This window comes from Chrysemys picta, chromosome 2 (genome assembly GCF_011386835.1).
Source record: "Chrysemys picta bellii isolate R12L10 chromosome 2, ASM1138683v2, whole genome shotgun sequence".
In the NCBI taxonomy this organism is placed as follows: Eukaryota; Metazoa; Chordata; order Testudines; family Emydidae; genus Chrysemys; species Chrysemys picta.
In genome coordinates this window covers 69,664,566-69,682,913 of record NC_088792.1, presented here as the reverse complement: position 1 = coordinate 69,682,913, position 18,348 = coordinate 69,664,566, and the positions used below count along the sequence as shown (strand labels likewise).

The window sequence follows — 18,348 nt, the reverse complement described above, 5'->3', positions numbered from 1 at the left end:
ATTTGTAAGAGAAACTTCTTCTTGATGCCACCAATAAGTTAGATCCAGATAATGATATTCTTCGTCAAGAATACAGGTTTTTCTACTTACTTTTCTTTCTCATACTTAAATAATTTCTCTGCTTCCCATTTATAATGGCTAGTACAAAGAAATGTATCGCTATGTGACTGATGTGTCTCTTTCAGTTTTGTGGGGCACAGCATTTTGTTTTAGTCATTTATTTCTTTATACAAGGCTCCACTTAATCAGAGCTCCAGTGCAGTTGATTAACCAGTAGGGTTTAGCAATTTCCTTCATGAGTATTTTCATCTTTTGCAGACAAAAATGTTTCCCTCCTCTATATTGAATGTTGGGGCACTCATCTTTGCTCCTTGCTGCCATAAGAGGCCCCAGATTTGATGGTGTCAAATTTTGAAATTCAGACCATCCATATAAGTGGTTTGTGTAGTTCTCCCATTGTAGTGGATGAAACCAACTTGTTCACTGTATGCCAATGAGGGTGGCTGTTTTGATGAATATGGAAAAAGTGTATAGTCCAGTGCTTTGTTCCATTCCTCTAATTTATGACACACATAATAATGGATGATGAATGAGACCTCCAAAACATTGATAGATTATCTTAAAAGGTGTACTAAATCAAAGAGGAGGAGACTAAGAAAAGAATCTTATATAATGCCTCCAAGAAAAGTAAGCTAGTCCAGTGTTATTTATTCAGCAATATGCAAAAAGTTACAGAGAGAAACTTTGAAAGGAAACTACTGCAGTTAGTGAAACAGTAACATAACTCAGCATTCCACATGTGGATTTTATGTCACTGTAAGTGCCAAGAGTTTTAAAGGGACAGGGTACAGGTTGAAATAATTTCCACGTATTAATGGTTTCTAATGTCTTAAAATGTAGAACTTAAGTGTGTTCAAATAACTGTTTCGCTTAACATATGCAATATATCCCTCCTCTGCCCTACATTCATTCCTACTAATGGTGAAAAAGGCAGCAGTTTTCTGGTATTTACAGGTTTACATTAACCATTCTGGTGACATAGGGCCGTGCATTGTTCTGGGAAACTATGAACTTTCTCCTGTTCCATAGAGGAACAGAATTTCATACAGTTGCTATATTTTAATATTTAATGTTAGTAAATGTGGGGACACTTAGCGTATTTTACAATGGTGGATAAGATTTAGAAATGACGTAAAAAATGTTGCTGTTTTTAGAGTTGTTAAAGCAGTCTGAATGTATCCTTGTTCAGTAATGATTTCAGCTTTACATAACTTTTAGAGCAGGGATGGGCAAACTGTGGCCTGGGGTCCATATCTGGCCCTTCAGACATTTTAATCTGGCCCTCAAATTCTCACCGGGGAGCTGGGTCGGGGGCTTGACCTGCTCTACGTGTGCCGTGGCTCCCGGAAGCAGCGACGTGTCCCCCCCTCCGGCTCCTACGCGTAGGGGCAGCCAGGAGGTTTTGCACGCTGCCCTCCGCAAGCGCCACCCCCGTAGCTCCCATTGGCCATGGGCTGGTGCCTGCGGACAGGGGAGCCCTGATCCCCTTCCTGCCCTCTGAACCCCTTGGTCCCAGCCCAGAGCACTCTCCTGTACCCCCAACCCCTCATCCCCATCCCAGAGCCTGCATCACCAGCCGGAGCCCTCACCCCTGCACCCCAGCCCAGAGCTCCGTCCCACACTCTGAACTCCTCATTTCTGGCCCCACCCGAGAGACCTTACCCCCAGCTGGAGTCCTTACCCCCTCCTTCACCCCAGCCCCCAATTTCATGAGCATTCATGGCCTGCCATATAATTTCCATACCCAGATATGGCCCTCGGGCCAAAAAGTTTGCCCACCCCTGTTTTAGAGGGACTAACTTTTTTTTTCTCCCCCAGCAACAGTTTTCTTAATGTTCACTCATATGTTAAGACTCTAATCAGCTATTACTCTGAATTCCTATGAAGCCTGACTTTTTCCCTCTAGTTACTTTTGAAGAACATTAACTTTTGACCACCTCCCATAATCTCCAGCTACTACAATCATGTGATACTCTACTCTTTATTGTAGTATCTGAGTATCTGCCACATCCTTTGCAGGGCTCAAACCACCAAGCTATTATTCACAACTGAATGTAGTTGGCCTATGCACCACAGATACACAACACCCACCTCCAGGTTGTTCGTTTGTGTATAGAAGAAAGGGAAAGGAACACAGCCTACCTCAAAACACAAGATTTTGCTTCCTTGTGCTAGTGAAAAATATATATAGGTACAGCAGATTATAAAATGCTCATAAAAACCATTAAAATTAATGTTTTTGAAATAATAGTAAACAATTTACCTGAAGCAGTCAATTCTACAAGTATGTGGTCTTTATTTTTAATTATTAAATTTATTATCTCTTTCCATATTTGTTCCCTTCATATGACAAAACTGTGAGAAAGAGTATCTGATTGTTCCCTGTACCAGTGCAATTTTAACTGAGATGTATGAAAAATGTAATTTTAAAATAATTTTGAGACTAAATAACTAGCATCCACTTGCAGACTTTAAACTGTTTCTTTTTTTTCCCCCCCTCTGCTATATTTTTTTCCCCTTGAGCATCCGTGACCAAAAGCGACCATAGTGCTCTGGATGATGCCTTACTACTATTAAACTATTCATAATCTGTAAAGACAAATGCAAAGTAATGCACTTAGGGAAAATCAAAAAAACAAATACAAAATGGAGAATAAGTGGTTAGGTAGCAGTACTGAAAAAAAGTATCACAGGTTATAATGGAACAAATTGAATATGAGCCAACAGTGTGGTGTTGGTGCAAAAAAGGCAAATGTCATTCTGGGATTTGTTAATAGGACACAAATGGTAAGCATTCCACTCTACTTGTTGGCAGTTGGATATTATGGGCACCATACTTTAAGAAAGATTTGAACAAATTGGAGAGATTGAGGAGGAGAGCAACAAAAATACAAGGTTTAGAAAAAATGACCTGTGGAAAATGTCTAGAGAAGAGAAGGCTAAGGGTGCACAAATCTTCAAATATGTAAACTATTTTAAAGAGGATGGTGATTAATTGTTCTCCATGGCCACTTAGGGTAGGACAAAAAGTAATGGTTTAGTTTGCCATAAGGGAGATGGCATTGGAAACTTTGTAACTATAAAGATAGTTAAGCACTGGAACAGGCTATCTAGGGAGGTTGTGCAATCCACATTGCTGGAGGTTAAGAAAAGGTTAGACAAACACCTATCTGAGATGGTAGATATTTGTAATCCTGTTTTAGCACAGGGAGATGGGGTAGATAACCTTTTGAGGTCCATTCCAGTCCTACATTTGTATGCTTCTATAATGATTCTTGGGTGTCTTCTGTGAGAAAATAATGCAAGTTAAAAATCTACCATCATAAATTTTTGCTACCTGCATTATTTTGTAGATTTCCCAAATTAAATTTGATCTGTCTTCCTTCTACTCAATCCCTCTTTTTTTTTTTTTTTTTTTTTTTCAATTGGGTCTGGAATTCTTCACATTCTTGGTTTTTTAACTTATAAATTGTCATTAGCAAACTTCACCAACTTGCTTTCTACTTTTATCAAATCCATAATAAATACACTGGATATCACTCATCTAAAGTCATTTCTAATCCCCAATTTTCCTTCTGATGAGTAGTTGGTTAGTATACGTACACACACACAGGTTTTTTTTTGCTTATCTACATTTTGTAAGTGACAGGGTTTTGACACTTGCTCTGTGGTTATTTTCTTTAATCTCAGATCAAGGACATGGCAAAATTTTGATAATCCAAGTAAATTGTCTTCAATTGTCTCCTTATCCATTAGCTCAAGGTTTCTCAAACTTTATTGCACCATTACCCCTTTCTGACAGCAAAAATTACTACACGACCCCAGGAGGGGGGGACTGAAGCTTGAGCTCTCCCAAGCCCCTGTGCTGTGGGTAGTGGGGCCAAAGCCCGAGCCCCACTGCCCCAGGCAGGTGGCCTATAACCTGAGCCCTGCTTCCCAGGGCAACGGAACTTGGGTTTCACCCTGGGTGGTGGGGCTTGGGCTTTGGCTTTGGCCCTGGGCCCCAGCAAGTCTAAGCCAGCCACAGTTTGAGAACCACTGCTTTAGCTTATTACCACTTTCAATTAATACTAAGAAGTTCAAAGCATTTACCTTTACAGAAGCAATGCTGGTCTGACCCAATGAGTTTATATTTATTGAAGTTAAATGTTAATTACATTTCCAATTAATCGAATTCGGATATAACGCGGTAAAGCAGCGCTCTGGGGGGGCGGGGCGGGGCTGGGCTGCACACTCCGGTGGATCAAAGCAAGTTCGCTGTAACGTGGTTTCACCTATAACGCGGTAAGATTTTTTGGCTCCCGAGGACAGCGTTATATCGGGGTAGAGGTGTATGTCTCTAATTTCTAAAATCACCCTTTTCTCCATTCTTTTTTTAAACATGAGGCATCTTCAGGAATGGGAACTGTTGCTTGTTATAAGAATATACTAGATAGCTATGTCCGTGCATCTGCTATCTTACCTGTTGTTTTCTGTAGAAATTACTACCTTCTAGTTCTGATCATTTATTATGCTTGAGTTTTACAGATGATTCCTTAAACCCTTAACTTGATGCTTACTTTCTGATTAAAATGGAAGCTATTTTATAATCAGACTTTGATATAGGTTATTTTGTATTAATGAATTTTGAAGAGCTGCAGACATTCTACGTACTTTGTGTATAATTACCTTAGATAAGCTACAACCCTATATGTGCCTTGTACAACTTAATGTATCTGATGACCATACTCACATCCTACACTTTATGGTCTCATTCCATCCTTTTCTTTATCATTAGCTATAATTGTAAAACATCTTTCAGATGCTGATGTTACTCTTTGATGTGCTAAAAGATGTATAAAGGACCCATAGTTCCACCCACATTTTCCATAGATTATGAAATATTCTCATCAGTGCCAACAGTTTCATTAATGGGGGAAATGGACAATTCTTGCTTTGCAACTGGCACAGTGTAGCTTCCTGTGAACTGTTGATAGTTAAGGCCTAAATGAGGAGAAACCTTGGCTGTGGAATGAGACCAAACCTGATCTTTTTGAGAACAAGATGAGACCTACTTTTTTGTAGATGACTTTTGTCTGGAAAAAGCAACAAAGAGTCCTGTGGCACCTTAGAGAACCTGGCATCACATCTCAGGGATGATGATTTTAAAACATGTACTAAGTAAAACGGTGTAATCAAAGAATGGTGGAGGATAATTCATGGGGAAGTTCTGTGCAATTCTTAACATTGCATTTGGTGCTACAACGATGGGCAAATTATAAATACACAGGTAATTAGAAAGCATCTTACTTTGGTCATTAAAATAAAACTCTATCTCAAAATTACCTCTTTGAGTAGGTGACAGTTGGAATGCATTGGTCTTAAACCACCTTTCTCCTAGAAAGTGTTTTCCTTTAGAAATAAGCATCCTAATAATAGAGCCATATGCTCTCCTGGATGGGATTTTGGGAGCTTATTAGATTCATATCTGAGGCACATAATTTAGATTTTTTCACAGGAATGTTCTTAGTTATCCTATTTCAACAGAGAAAAGAACCTTAAATATTAAAATCTGACCAGCAAATAACCACAAAATCATCCTTTGCTTATTCTCTATTTACTTAATCAGTATTAATATGTTTCATCACTTCTGTTTTAATGGATAATCAAATGTTTAAATAAAGTAGTAATTTTATTTGTATAAACTGTGTAAAGAGAAATATCTCTGATAGTAAAATAGACTTCACCATCAAAATGAGGATCTTATTGTAGGATACCGTTTGTAATAAAAATATTTCCCTGGTCATATTTCAGACAATTTAATATGACCAGCTGTAACAATGACCATCTTGTAGGCAGATACTAGAAAAGGGTGCATAGTGGAAATAGATAAAATAATGTAAGGGATATTGTTTAAAAAAAATAAAGGGATTAGTAAAATATAGGCTTAATGTTGATAATAAAAATACAAGAGTCTCTGTTGAAATTGATTAACATGCATATCCGATGACTGATTGTATAAATATGAAAGTCAAATAATTGTCATTGTTAACCATGGCTTCAGGTCATGTGAGTTGTCAGATAAAAAAAAAAACTAGAGGAGAAAGAGGTTAATTTGCATATATTTAATGTGGCATGCTGTACATGTGGGAATATGAGATAAACCTTTGCTAGTGATCTGTTAGTTTTTTTTCTAGCACTCACCTATTAGGAAACCTGGCTGCTAGATATCTACAGCCCAGTGAACTGCATGTTGTATTAATAGCAGTTGATTCAATAATATATTGTCTAATAAGGTAAAACATTCTGCATTACTACTTTATAGGAGACAGTGTGGAGAGGGCTGTATAAATTGTATCCCATCTTAATGCTTTAGGATTTATTTTATATATAAAATATGCATGTCAAGGTAAAATATCGCCCATGTGTGTCATGGAAAAGTTTGGCCTTCCAAAAGAGGCACTTAGCTAGTATTGGCCTAAAATGATAAATCATAAAAAGAAGATGGCTGAAAACAAACTTGTATATAATACCACTACATACACTTAAAATGCTATAGCGGCAGGGCTGCAGCTGCGCTGCTGTAGCTTTTTAAATGTCGACACTCACTACAGAGGCAGGATAGATTTTCCTGTCACTGTAGTTAATCCATCTCCCCAAGAGGTGATAGCTAGGTCAACAGAAGAAATTTTCCATTGACCTAGCTCTGTGTACACGGGGGGTTAGGTCGGTGTAGCTACATCTCTCAGTGTAGGTTTTTCACACTCCTGAGAGAGATCACTGTGCTGATGTAAATTGTCAGCATAGACCAGCCGTTAGTCTCCAAACATCCAAGAAGTCTTTTCGTAGAACATACTGAAAGTAATTCTATAACTATTTCATATGCTGGATTATTTTTGAAACCTATAGTTAAGATTCAGTAATAACCCTTCCCCTGCTATTTACAAATTTGAAAAATCAAAATCAGTAAGAAGATTAATGGAGATGTATGTATGCATTCTAGTCATATACAGTACTAAATTATAGTACAGTAAACACTACAGTCATTGAAGTATGAAGATGAAATATAAAGAGGAGGATCTTGATCAAAACAAAAAAAATTCATTAATATATGAAAAGTGTGGTAATTAGAGAAAACAATTGAAAAATAGCCCATTCCCTTGTAAGTCTTCAGTGAAATACACAGTACTGAAGTTCCTAAATAGAATGACCCACTGTAGTCAAAATTACTTTGATATTTAGATACAAAATATTTCACATAACCTCATAGCAGTTGAAATCTTGGAACCTGTGTGAATATTAATGCTCAGAACCTTTCTTTGCATACAATTTGGTCAGATTGAGATCTGATGCATGTGTATCTCTTTTCCCCCTAAGGTCACTTATTTTTGTTCGCTTTTTCATTTAGAAAGCTTCTCTCCCATGGTCCTAATTTTAAAATTATATACTTTTCTTAATTCCCGCCTGGAAATTCCTCTGGGACACTGTTTACTCCATCAGAGGTATCAAGTGAAAGAAGCAAGTAGTGTGCTCTTGTGACACTGGCTATTGTCTGCAAACTGAGAAAACATAGCATCTTCATCCAAGGCAATTGATGGTGCTATTATAGATGTAGATGTTATCTCCATGGAAAGTTTTAGGCAACCTCAACTGTATATTATAAACTCTTGTTTTCAGTCGCTTATAACTTTGCGACAGTAACAATAACCATTCAGGGTGAAATTTTATGGTTGCTCTCTGCCTCATGCTGAATTTGTTTGGAAAGTTTTTCAGTAGAAATGGTGCAGCCATTTCAGAGAATGGCGTTAGGAAAAAATAAGTAGTTTTGTCAGTGTTAAAAATTTTCCAACCATTTCTTTGATGAGCTGTAGCAGCTTTATGACTTGAAGCAGGAACTAGAAATTAGGCAGAGGGGTGGTGTTGGATTCAGAGACAGGTGCTTTGCAATCTCTATGAAAATCCATTGAGAGTTGGCTAATGATATAAACTTTTGAAAATCATAATTTGTACATCAGTGGAATTCATTAGACTTGCTGTTAAAATCTCTGAACATGCCATTTGTACTGAACATACTCCAGTTACAGAGCTCCTTACATGTCAAAGGGATCTCAGAAAACTGGATGGTTGGGCAAGAAAATGGCAAATCCAATAAAATATTGATAAATGCAAATTAATGTATATTGGAAAACATAATATCAACTATACATACAAAATGATGGGGTCTAAATTAGCTGGTACCACTCAAGAAAGAGATCTTTGTATCTTTGTGGATAGTTCTCTGAAAACATCTACACAATGTACAACGGCATTCAAGAAAGCTAATAGAATGTTAGGAACCAATTAGGAAAGGGACAGATAAGAAGAAAGAAAATATAATACCACTATATAAATCCATTGTACACCCACACCTTGAATACTGGGTGCAGTTCTGGTCACCCCATCTCAAAAAAAGATATATTAGAATATGAAAAAGTACAGAGAAGGGCAAGAAAAATGATTAGGGATGTGGAACAGTTTCCATAGGAGGAGAGATTAAAAAGACTGGGATTGTTCAGCTTGGAAAAGTGATGGCTCGGGGGGGGGGGGGATATGATAGAGGTCTATAAAATCACGAATGGTATGGAGAAAGTGAATAAGGAAGTGTTATTTAACCCTTTACATAACATTTGAATCGGGGTCTCCCAATGAAATGAATAGGCAGCAGGTTTAAAACAAATATAAGGAAGTACTTTTTCACATAACGCAGAGTCATCCTGTGGAACTTGTTGCCAGGGGATGTTGTGAAGACCAAAAGTATAAGGGGTTCAAGAACGAATAAGATAAGTTTATGGAGGATAGTTTCATCAATGGCTATTAGCCAAGTTGATCAGGGATGTAACCCCATGCCCTGGGTATCCCTAAACCTCTGACTGCCAGAAGCTAGGACTGGATGACAGGGAATGGATCACTCTATAAATTGCCCTGTTGTGTTCACTTCCTCGGAAACATCTGGCACCAGCCACTGTCAGAAGGCAGGATACTGGCTGGATGGGCCTTTGGACTGACCCTTTGGCTATTCTTATGAAGTTTTCTGCATTGCTTCCCTTGTCCCTTCGCCTCCTACCAACCTGCCAACTCGCATCACTTTTGGTAAGAGAAAGAGGTGTTTCTCTCCATCCCCGTATCCCAGGTTGTGCCCAGATTTTGTGGGGTGTGCACATAGGTACTTCTCAACCTGCCTCCCAAACTGACTATCCTATCTTTAGATTTTCCAGATTCTTGATGGGGTGATAACTTAACCTTCAAGCTACTTTCGGTTTCTGGGAAAATCTTTCTTTTTTTGCTCCCCAGCCTGTCCCAAGGATTCCTGAAAGGGCGGTAGGGGGGCTCTTTGCCAATCCTCCTTACAGTCTTTCTGCCATATGCTGTGAGTATGGGAGTGTAGGATGTTTCTTCCTAGGTTTTCCTAATGCTGTCCGGGTCCTTTTGAAGATGATGACAGAATCTATTATCCCCCTCGATCCTTCCCTGGCTCTTTTAGAGCTGCTGGTCTTTAAAATAGCTGCAATCTCTGCTAGTTTAGGTGCCTCCAACGTAATGATGTACAAATGTATCTGAGCAGGAGAAGTGAGCCTCTACCTTGCAAAAACAGGAAGAAAAATAAGTAGGTCAATCCTGGGGTCCTTATGATCCAAATTAAGCATTAAAGTAATTAAGAACAAAGCACAGTTAACAAAAACCTAGCCACTTACCTTGACCCATACTTTTATAAAACATACCGGTGAGTATAATTGTTCTTAACTCTACTGTAATTCATTAGTGAGTATCACATTGTGTCACAAACTTACAAATAGTAAGTGAAGTCCTGCAGCTTAGTGGTACAGTGTAGAAATTCTGATTCTAGAGGCTCAGGATCAAGCCTGCTTCATTGTGTATCCCAGGAAACTCTAAATCCTTTCATCTATGAAGAATTCATGCTGTGTAGTTTGAAGGAGAGGAACATTACTAAAGAAAGAAAGTTTGTTTGTTATTCACATAATGCAATCTCAATACCAGGAGAAAATATCTTCTTTAGGTACAGCTCATTTATCCCCAATTTAGAAGATTATATCCTGAGACAGGTGCATTTCAGATTCCTTAAAATAGAAGTCTCTGCACTGCTGTGTTTTAGGGTTTGTAATGTTAGCTCAAAGGAGAGGTGTGCTTTTTCAGGATGACTATATTTAGCCAGGAGGAATAGTCCTTTTTAAAGCAAATTGAAACGAGAGTATGAGAGCGTGAAATTATCAGCAGCGCTAGTGCACATTTACATTACTTCTACATACTCTTTTGAATGACCACACAACAGAACAAGTACTTTGTTTCCACTGTGTTGATTTTTCTTGACAAAACATGGCAGTCTATCCAAAGGAGGGTGTTTAGCCAAGATAAATATAAAATTTATGATTAAGCAAGTGTTTCCTTATTATAATCCCTAAAGAGAATTTGAGACTTGTTAAATATAATGTGTCTAAGTTCTTTTAGGAATGAATTTTCATTTGTACTTTGAATGCAGAAATACACACAAACCAATGCAGTTTAAAATCTTATCTGTAGAGGAAAATAATTTTGCCTACCCGTTTCCTTTGGCTTGAATAGCAAAATTCATGAGTATTTGAAATTTGTTTAGTGACATACTGTAATTTTTGTACATACATCTTCATGCAATTTCACATTTGTACAAAGTCCAAAAATACTTGTAGGTGACATTGCTTATAAGGTGTGTTACGAAAGGGGGCACATAAGTCTCAGTTTAGAGAGTACAGGTAAAATCAATGCATGCTTAACGTTTCTGGCATGTTCCTTTAAAAGACTATTTACAGAATACCACTTTTTGAAGCAAACTACAGTGTGTGTCAATATAGTGTATTAAAATAAATGCAGAATAAAGGCTGATTTATGTGGACAGTAGTTTCTTGACCCTTCTTGGTGTCACTGTTGGATTTGGAGTGCAGTGTTCTAATTAGATTGTGAATGAACTTAGATAGTGGAAATTAAGTGGTTTTGTTGTATTCTTTGAAGGGTTATGAGCTTCCAAAATCCAGAGCATTAGATGTCAGCCAAGCATTTGTCCTTCTCACGTTTTGTCTTCATATTTGAATTAGTGCCAGTTTGCACAGATTGCGTGTCAGTTTAAATACAAGAAACAGGCCTCAGTTTGCTTGAACTCATTCCACCAAAGACTTCTAAAAACTTTAGGTAGTCTGCAAACAGCAATGGTTGTTTCACATTAAGTAGCTTTGTAGAATTATAAAACAGCTTTTCTTGTGCTTTCAAATAAAATGTTGTCATCCACTAATGAATGAGATACCATCTGTAATAATTAAGGTTATTATACTTGTTTTCCCCCTGCAGCACAACTTCTAAAGGTTTGGAGAAGACAGTGAGAGAACCACCAAGAAGGCTATAGTAGTATTGTAAGTACTGCACTGAAAAGAAAATATGAATTAAGAATATTATAAAGAGGCTGTCCATTTATATTTGGGAAAAATGAGCTACATAAAAGGATTGCATGTAAAATGCAGAGCAGGAATTGTAGGAATCGTGTTAATAATTTATAAGGAAAAAACTGCCTTCTTGTAAAATCTGAATTGTATCCTTATACAGTGTAATCAGGAATTTACCAATAGCAGTGAAAAATATTTCTCTATCCAACAAAGATTGATCTAGGTTATATACATTTGTTTATTTAAAACTATCAGAATTTAGAAAATTATTGTAGTTTTGCAGGTTTGTCATTTGTTTTAGTGACTTATTGTTTAGGTTATTTTGCAGAATTATTTATTTGCTGATTTATTTATGTATTTCATTATTTATTTATTTGATTATTTAGTAAATTATTTATCTGATGAATTATTAATACATCTTCATGACATGCTTTAAATTATTTATAACTTAATTTTGAGTTTATTGCTTTTCGACGCTGCATTGTTACTGACTAGTTTTGATTTTTTTTTTTCTTACTTGGTTCTTGAAAATTAAAGTATTAGCTCTAAGGGAAAAGTATAGTCATTGCAAGATCCATAGATGTTTTCCATATGAAGTAATTTACCATATAGAGACACATTGTGTATAGTTCTATTTTTCTTAACATTACTGTTTACCTTTATGAGTTTTTACTCTGCTTATTCCTAGAAATATAAACATGAAATGAGTGACCTTCAGGAGCAAAGATTAAAAATGTGTAAAAATAGGGGTTTTTGTTATACAGCTATTAACTATTGTTCCTAGAGTTCTTGAAATTGATCCTAGCATTTTTAGTTAAAAAAAAAAAAAAAAAAAAAAAAAAAAAGAAATTGGTGCTTTTTTGATGAAGCCTCTTGATAGCAAAAATAACTTATTTAACTACTTCTGTTAAGAAAAAAATGGAATTAAAATCACAAGGGGAGAATCAGTCCTACTGAGACCATTTTAAACATATGATATGTATAGATGTATATATAAGATTAATATTTACACATAACTAGGAGGAGGAAGTGGACCAGTATGTAAGATGTGTTTAAAATTCTTAAAAAAAGAACAGGAGTACTTGTGGCATCTTAGAGACTAACAAATTTATTATATGCATCCGAAGAAGTGGGCAGTAGCCCACGAAAGCTTATGCTCTAATAAATTTGTTAGTCTCTAAGGTGCCACAAGTACTCCTGTTCTTTTTGCGGATACAGACTAACATGGCTGCTACTCTGAAACCTTTAAAATTCTTGACTGCATATTTTTTTAAATGAATGGGGAATTTATAAATTCCCCGAACTTAGCATTTGTGTATTCCCATAGGTAAATAACTGTTAGCCACTATTTTATATAATTCACAAAGAACCATTCTTAGTTTACCGAATATCGTGACCACCTTTTGATGGTGCTTTCTTTAGGCAGTTCTCTTAAATATGGGTTTTTACTCCAGGAAGGATTGACGTAATGTGTAAAACCAAAATTAAGGGCTAAATTCTTGCTTCATATAGAGTGTCAACTTCCGGGAGTTGTGTACATATATCTGAGGTCTGAATATATCTGCATGACTTACGGCTGCTGTGATTTGAGAAGCTATCAACCTTGTATCTAAAGTTATCGATTTAACTTCTGGATCTAATAAGTAAATTGCTTCTCTAATCTGACTCTACCTGATACTAGGGTTGCCAGATAGCAACTGTGGAAAAAATGGGACGGGGGTGGATGGTAATAGATGTCTATATAAGAAAAAGACCCCAAAAATGGGACTGTCCCTTTAAAAACGGGACGGATGGTCACCCTACCTGATCCCCTGTGGGAAAGCATACTCTACCTTATAGAAAAGTGTAGTGATTAGGCCTTTTTGCATAGCACTGAAGGGGGTTTAATGAACAGGGCAAAGCAGTACTTCCCTTAGAAAAGTGCCGTGTGCATAACATGGCCTTTATTTTGTGTTTAGTGCTTGAAATGAATTACTATATACTTTAAAGTTTTAACACAGCATGGAAAGGCTGCATTGTACATTTCAAGTTAGGATGCTGTTGAAATACAGTAGAAATGGCCTCTGTAGACAGGTTTCACTATAGAACTTAAATTATGCATGTGTATATCCAAATTCCTTATTTTGAAATATTGAATGTATGAATATTTAATTGGTATCTTGCTTTAGTATCTTCATATGCTTGCCTTAAAGGAAGCCGTTTCCTTTGATTTATATACATGGATAAAAACGTGTGTACAGTATGTATCAATGGCTTTTTCTCTTCACAATATTACATGAACAGCTTTGGATGATAGCTAAAGATTTTTATTCTAAGAGTTACCACTGTTGTGTAAAACATGCAGAAGTGGCATAACTCTCTTGGATTTTTTTACTTTCCAGAAATATTTTTTTCACATGTTTAGAAAGGTCAGGTATATTGCAACTCTTAATACTCACATAAAACCCCAAATATTTTCACTATTTGGGGAAGAATTTTATTTTGATTTTTTTTGTGTTTTCTCTTTATTTGAATACTTTGGTTAAAGCTGAAAACTCCATGGGAGTTCCTGAATGTATATTAATATTACGTGGCATGTTTTATGAAATTTTGTACGGTTACTCTTATTTTCCTGCATACATGAAATCTTATTGTTCAGTAAGGCCTATTACGCATTGTTACAGATAACAGCAGGTAAAGTGCTGTCAGTATATTCTGCCTCCAGTTTTTCATAGTATGAAACATTTCCTGAAATATGCATTACTATAGTTATAGGGATAATATAACGAAGATTATGTGTTGGCACTGAGAATAGCTACTTTGTAATTATGACAAGTGAAAGTACAGCCAAAGGTCACATTAAGCAGGAGATTTCTTTCACACCTAATCCTTTTTCTGGATGGTGCAAAAAATGAATTTGGTCCCTACACTGCCATATTTTTAAAGAGAAAAGGAAAGCACTGATTCAGTTGCCATGAAATGTTTTTTATGGCTTATGTATTATTTTGTTCATAGTTCAAGAACTTAAGTATAGAACTTTTGTATGTTGACTTAAGTGCTTCTACACTATTCTAAAGTAACTTAAATTCTGGATAAAATTATACAGTATCAATAAATATTTCTGCTTCAATATATTTTTTAATTTACATACATTTAGTTAAAAGCATAATTTCATATTCTAGAAAGAGAAATGTGTGTGCAAACTGATGTTTGTATTAACGTGTTATGACTATAACGATGATTTTTCTCTTGCAGTTCAAGTGGGAAAATGCTGATTTTTTTTTTTTTGTTTTTTTTTTTTTACAGTTTTGTAGGTGAATTTTATCCTCTTGTAAAGTGCTAGACTCACTGTCTTGGTAACTGAAGTCTGCTATTTAGCAGCAGAAAAAGGAAGTATAAGCCACTCCACGCTGACCAGCCATTTTTCAGCCCCATCTTAAAGGGTTCCTATCACTAAGGGTGAGAGGGTAGTTCATTTCTTAGAGCTATCTGTTCTTGGCCTTGTGCTGAAATTGCCAACCAAGATGCTAAAAATGACAGTAATTTATGTGATGTGGATATTAGTTTATCAGGAAACGAAATGAAACTACTAATGCACTTCACATAAGCTACTGACCAGCCATGGAATAGAGATTTTATGGCCTGACTTTAGGGGTACTACTGACCTGAATAGTATGGTTCCATAGAAGTCAGATTGGATCCTATTTGAACCCCTGACTTGTAGATGAAAGGATTTGCATCCTCTTAGTAAATCCCTCTGAATCATATAGTCTCCCTATTGTGTTTAATTAATATTTCAATGTTTAGCATTTGTCTTCTTTTGTCATCGTCCCCCCGCCTTTGCTGTTCCTATGGAGTCTGTGGAGCACCGCCATCTAGGGTTTTATAATGTCCTCCGTCACCATGGTGGTATGGAGGCACCAAGAGAAGTAAACATCTCCCATTCAGTTAGAGGGAAAAGGTGGGTGAGGTAATCTGAGTTGGTCCAATAAAAGAGATGAACTCACCCATCTTGTCACACTAATAGTCTGGGACCCACACGGCTACAACTGCACTCTCCTGTAATTTTAATCAAATAACACCCCTGTGAAAACTATAGCAATTGTGCTTGCATTTAAAAGTGATAGTAGGGGAAGTATTAATGTACTTCTGGCTTATTAATGCAGTTTAGTTTTAGGAAATAGGGAGAAGCCAGCAGCAGATGACCAGCCAGTTGTCTGCAAAGCTGTTCCTTTGCTTTATATACATGGATAAAAACGTGTGCACAGTATATATCAATGGCTTTTTCTCTCCACAATATTAGATGAACTACTTAGATAATGATAGCTTAAAGATTTTTATTCAGAGATTTACCACTGTTGTGTAAAACATGCAGATGTAGCATCAGGCAACAGAGTCAGTTTTTGAAACTGAACCTATTGCTGCTTCATGGATGAAACAGCACAATGTGCTTGGTCTCAGGCAGTGTTTTCTCTTGCCACTGTGAGGTTTATCCGTGTCATCCTAATGAGACAGGGTATGTCTACAGTGCAAAAAGAGGTGTGTTAACTTGGGTTAGCTAACCCAGGTGAAAATAGTAGTGAAGACATGGCAGCTCTGCTTTTAAGTTGGGTTAGCAGCTATGGTTATAGGTTTCAACTTGAGCTGCTAAGGTGAGTTAAAAACACAGTTATCATGTCTTCACTGCTATTTTAACCCATATTAGCTAATCTGAGCTAAAATCTTTTTTTTCAGCATACACATACTGTATCAGAATGTAGGTTTGAGAGGAGACTGGTGATCCCATCTTTACAATTTATCTGTTTAAAAGAGTATGCTCAAAGAATTACTAGAGAAATAATAATAAATATCTTAGAGTAAATTATTTGCAGTGAAAATACATGTATTGGATTAGATAAAATAAAGGTTAATGAAACTGATAGTTTTACCTCACTTACTAGAAAAGAGACTCTACAGCATATTTTTTCAATCTGCAATGTAAGACTGGTCAGAACTGACAGTGATGGCAGCATGATGTTTTAAAGAAAAATTGCAAGTACCTTAAAGAAAAAATATTAGGTTCAAAGAAGGTGAAGACCACAGAATGTCTACTATTTTAAGTTAAAATGCCCAGAGGCACATAGAATATTGATTTAAAAAAAATTCACAATAAATCTTTGCTGCAGTGACCAGGAAAAGAAAATTATCTTGGGGGGTGGGGGGTGGGAGGAGGATATTTCCTCCAGAGAAATTGCTGTACCAAACCTAAGATCACACTCTGTGTTGTGGTCAAAGAGGAGTAAACAGTTGTTCTTAATTGAACTCAGAGTCCCAGGGGAAGACAGAGTTGTGGAAACGTGTGAAGTCAAGAGGAAATAGCATAGGCATGAGAAGGCAGTATAATGATAGGAACTTGTGGGCATAGGGCTAGCAGCAGGCGTGTGCTTTTGGACAACCTGTACTGGGACTTTGAGCATTTGTGAGCAACACTAGGGATAAATCTTCTAGTACTATTGAAGTGTAATACTTTCCTCAAGACTATATTTGTGTGTAATATATGTATGTATATTATACAGTTATTAAGCACTCAGATAATGCATCACAAAATTAAGGTTGCATAATCTGCTTGTGTGAATACATTTCAATAATCTTTAATTACTACGATGATGTAATATTCTGCAGCTTTATCAATAGCAATCTACACATGTAGCATTTTATTATTATATTTATACTATTTTCGTTGTCTTATATTTTTGACAGAGAGCAAGGGTTCTCAGACTCTTTCCTAGTGTAGGCAACATGATAATACATAGTTCTTCTTCGAGTGATTGCTCGTGTATTCCACAATAGGTGTGCATGCTCGCCACGTGCAGCGGTGCCAGAAGTTTTCCCTAGCAGTACCCATAGGGGAGCGCCCCAGCAACCCCTGGAGTGGTGCGGTAAAAGGGGTGCTGCACGCTCCCCCTACCCTCAGTTCCTTCTTGCCGCCAGTGAAGGTGCTTCGGAACTGCTCTGCTCCAGCTTTGCTGTAGCTCGTCGCCGAAACTGCTTATTTATTCAGTGTATGGTACCTGTAGTTAGTTAATTGTATAGTTAGTTTACTTTAGCTAGAGTGCCCGGGCCAGGATGCGTCCCGGGTTTTAAGTCGTGCAACAATTGTAGGTGGTCTATACCACTGAGTGATCCGCACATAGACTGTCTACACTGTTTGGGGGAAACCCATCTCAGTGATCGCTGCAAGATTTGCAAGTTGTTTAAGCCTCAGACCAAGAGAGAAAGGGACATCCGGGCTATTCTGATGGAGTTGGCACTGACCACGGCTCTGGCGTGCCACTCCGAGTCAGCACCGGGCACCGCGGTGTCGGTGCGCAGCGACCCTCCGATGCCATCGACTAGTCGGTACCGTTCCCCATCCACGGCACCGGAGTAAACCTGGGACAGAAGCTAGACCCATGTCGGGCAGTCCTCAATCCCTACTGGCCTCTAGGCCTCCAACTCAAGTCAAGTGGAGTAGCCCGGCCCATTCAGAGCAGGCCTCTCTGGATGTCTGGATGCCCTTCACGCCAGAGGCCCTGCAGGTGGCCCAGGATGTTATGTCCATGCTGATACCAGGAGCACCGCTGATGTCGGCCCCGCACTCCAGAGGCAAGCCGCTGCTGGGATCTCTGCAGTCGCCCCAGCTTGGTACCGCTCTCGATTGAGGGAATGTTCCTGATGCCGTTCGCCGCCCAGCGACCATTCAGGGCAAAGTCCACATGGATTGCCCTTGACGCCCACCAGGCTGTCTGGTTGGGTTCCATCTGACCGAGACTCTCGGCACCGCTCCGCCTCGAGGAGCGAGCACCAATGGGACCGAGGCAGACATCGCCAAAGGTCCTCGTCTTGG

At 37.7% G+C, this 18,348-nt stretch overlaps 1 protein-coding gene across 6 annotated transcripts in view; it reads left to right on the top strand.

The window, feature by feature from the left end:
• TBC1D5 (TBC1 domain family member 5) overlaps window positions 1–18,348 on the top strand; it is a 364,302-nt gene that overhangs the window by 23,163 nt on the left and 322,791 nt on the right. For all 6 annotated transcript variants that reach the window (XM_065587056.1, XM_065587057.1, XM_065587055.1 and 3 more), the window contains exon 2: window positions 11,413–11,474. The gene's annotated coding sequence lies outside the window, so the exon portion shown is untranslated. The remainder of the gene's footprint in view (window positions 1–11,412; window positions 11,475–18,348) is intronic.